We start from the raw sequence: 3,660 nt of genomic DNA on the forward strand, positions 1-3,660 counted from the left end.
CCTTCTGGACGCCCGCGATTTGACGCTATCAGGAAGGGACCCAATGAGGGATGTTGTGGCGGCGGATGGGTCTCGGAAGCGCTTCTGCCGCCTGCGACTGCCTCTGTCAGAGCCGCTCCAGGGTGGGTCCACCTCCGAGTGTCTCGTTTGCCCTCCCTTGGGACATCAGGCTTCTCGGGTGTATCAGCCCTGTTTACGAGGTGTGGACCGTTTTGTTGATTCCCTTTTCCATTAGTTCCCCAGTTGCCGGTACTGACGGTTTAAAATTGGCCAGATAGCGGTTCTTCACGGAAAGCACAAACTCGAACCAGAGTGTCAGGTTTGAACCCTGGACTGTCCTTCAAGAATGAGTAGTCTTGGCTAGTTAATGACCTCCGTGAGCCCCGGGTTTCTCATTTGTAAAATGGGGGTTCTAGAAGTGCCTACCTCACAGAACTGTGAAGACAAGGAATAAACGGAGCCCGGCACGTAGTGTCATGGAGGTGCTTTTTGAGATTCTTATTATTACTTAACGTTTCCCTTCAGGGAGGGTACATTGCATCTGCCTGTGCTCCACACTTGACTAACCCTTGAGAAGTTTCCTGTTTTACCAGAATGCGGTATGGGTACGGCAAGCGGAAAAGTATATGGATTTTTCCCTTTAGGGAAGGGGGTGATAGTAAAACGTGGTCTTGGTTCATGTCCTAGACGTCAGAGCCTAGCGGCGCTTTTTGTTTTTATACATTTATGCTTATACATTTGTCTTGGCTGGAAATCGCCCTGGGATATGGAAAGAGCTTACTGAAATTAGGGAGGGTGTGGGTGAGCAGGGCACAATGATGATTCTCCTCTCTTCATAGAAAGGCAATAAAGACCAATTTTAAGTTACGACTGTTATTATCCACCACATTTGTTGTCTTATTCCAAATTGAAAGTATCAGAAGTAGGCTCAGACATCATGTTGCCTCAAGCTTAATTGGAAATTGTGGCAAGTACTTACCAACATTAGTAACAAGTCTTTATTCTTTGAGAGTGGATTTCATTTTTGAAACCAAATAAATCTTCCAGATCAAAACCAGGTGACTCAGACTAGGCCAGGAGTGAGCAGGGATACATTCTCCTAACTATCATGTATTTCTCAAGAACTAGCTCTGAAAGGCAATTTCAGAGCAGTTCTAAATATCCCTTGAGTAATGACAGTACTGTTTGGAAGTATGCTAATTTTCAAAGGGCCAATATTTTAAAAGATAATACTAACTTGTACTTATGAATTCAGGTGTTCCATTAAAAATCAGTTGCATGTCCTGCCAATCATGTAAGTTGTGTATTGAGCTGATCTATTTATAAGGATAGGGATAGGCATTTGTTCATTCAAATATTTATGGATATTTATTGAGCATTTTAATAAATGCTGTGATAGACCCTTAGAGTTTATCAAGTCTGTCAAAGACTAGAAACCAAATAGGATTTTTTTGTTTTTGTTTTTTTGTAGTTTACAAAGCATGGTGTAGGTTATTTGCCTGTGGTCTTTGAGCCCCACACTCTCCTAAACTCTGCTCTGTGATCATAGTTGGCCCGAGAGTCTATAGACTACATTTCTCAGCCTTCCTTGTCAAATGGCTTTCTTTTTTTTTTTTTTTAAAGATGTTATTTATTTATTTGACAGACAGAAATCACCAATAGGCAGAGAGGCAAGCAAAGAGAGAGGGGGAAGCAGGCTCCCCGCTGAGCAGAGAGCCCAATGCGGGGCTCTATCCCAGGACCCTGGGATCATAACCAGAGCCGAAGGCAGAGGCTTTAACCCACTGAGCCACCCAGGCGCCCCTCAAATGGCTTTCTGTATGATTCTCCCAGGAAGAAACACAAGCAGAAAATCGTAAGGTGGAACACGGGAAAGCTGTTGTTGTTCTTTTCTCTCTCTCTGCATCTGGTATCCAGGGAGACATCTGTGCCCTTTAAAAGTCCCAGAGCCAATTGCAGCGGCCCCTCCAGTGGTCCTGCCTTCCCTTTTCCTATCCTTATGTAGCATCCCCAGTTGTGAGTTTGCTCTCAGATTTTGATAATACCGTCCGCACCCTCTGTTCTACCAGCTTTAGGAACTGGTAGCCACTTCCAGCATTAGGAATTTCTAATTTAATCTCACCTTCCTGTTTTGTTCTTCTAGCCTTCAACGCCTATGTCAACATTTCCCCATAGAAAATGCTGTTTAGAACTTTTTTAGTGATTTCTGTTTTCTTGCCTGGCAACCAAACTAATAAAGATGCAAATGTGTTCTACTTTATAGTATTTACAAAGTCATTGGAATCTGGAGGAAGGATGTTGTTTTTACAAAGAAAGTGTTATAACTCTGAAATCTGTCTCCCAACCAATGCATTATAAAACACCAGACCCCATCAGTTCATCAGTAGAGTATGTACATGCCTGTGCATAACATCTGTTCATCATGGCAATGTAAGAGTCACCAGGGAGTGTGTGTTGTGGGGAAAGGAGTAAGAAGAAATCTGGAAAGCCTCCACATATAATTCATACTGTTTGAAAAAATTTTTCAATTCTAGATACTGATTTTAAGGAAGTAATGAGAAATCCATGTAACGTTTTATGTTTCTCCTCCTAAGCTCCTTGAGAATGACCAAAATTTAGAAATCTAACTGCCTATTGTATATCTTACAAAAATGCCCCTTACAATCTCACACTTAGGGATATAATCTAGATTTATCATCCACCCCTGTCCTCTCAAAAATATGTATTCCACTCCTTTACAGTTTTCCTATTTCAGAGAATAGGATTAATACCCACCCATTTTCCTAAATAAGAAGCACTCTATCTTTCCTTCACCCTCCATATCTACTTCGTTACTATAGTTCTTTCCCTGACCCCAACCGTAACACAAACACACATACTAGTCTTCATTTCTGCAACCCCAGTCTGAGTATGATGTGCATTCTGGTTCATATCCTAATTGCGCTACCATTTTCCAGTTTATTCATTTCTTCTTAGAGATCCTTGGAAAATTATAATTTTGTCATTTCCAACTCTTTTCAAAATTTTTACATTTCCTCAATATCTATAGGGCAGCACCATCCAACAGAACTTTCTAGAATAATGGAAATGTGCTCCTCCACTAACCAATATAGTTGCCACTGGCCATTATGTATCCACTGAGGATTTGAAACCTGGCTGATATGCCCAAGAAACTGAATTTTTATTTGATTTATTTAATTAAATTTAATTAATCATATTTGGCTAGTGTCTACCATACCGGATAGCACTAGGTTCAATAGGATAAAAATCTACACCACTTAGCATTATATGCTGAGCAATACTCTGCCACTCTGCTCAGCTTCATTCTGCTCTCCTTTATAAACCCAGTTGTCCAGGCATATTGATGTGTTTTTTTTTTTCTGTTTGGTTGGTTTTTTAAAGATTTTATTTATTTATTTGACAGACGGAGATTACAAGTAGGCAGGGAGGAGGAAGCAGGCTCCCCGCTGAGCAGAGAGCCCAATGTGGGGCTGGATCCCAGGACACCAGGATCATGACCTGAGCCGAAGGCAGAGGCTTTAACCCACTGAGCCACCCAGGCACCCCCATATTGATGTTTTTGTCTCTTTTCTCCAAACATGCCTCCTTTCTTGTACATGAATTTATGAATTTATAATTAAGTAAGAGAAAAATTCTCCT

At 41.4% G+C, this 3,660-nt stretch overlaps 1 long non-coding RNA gene across 1 annotated transcript; it reads left to right on the forward strand.

Moving 5' to 3' along the window:
- The first annotated feature begins 44 nt into the window (after window positions 1-44).
- Window positions 45-868, forward strand: LOC309862948. The gene is made up of 2 exons (XR_014310811.1): window positions 45-122; window positions 236-868. It is a non-coding gene; the product is annotated as an uncharacterized lncRNA (long non-coding RNA).
- The last annotated feature ends 2,792 nt before the right edge of the window (window positions 869-3,660 follow it).

The sequence above is a fragment of the Mustela nivalis genome (assembly GCF_964662115.1).
Source record: "Mustela nivalis genome assembly, chromosome: 4".
NCBI lineage: Eukaryota > Metazoa > Chordata > Mammalia > Carnivora > Mustelidae > Mustela > Mustela nivalis.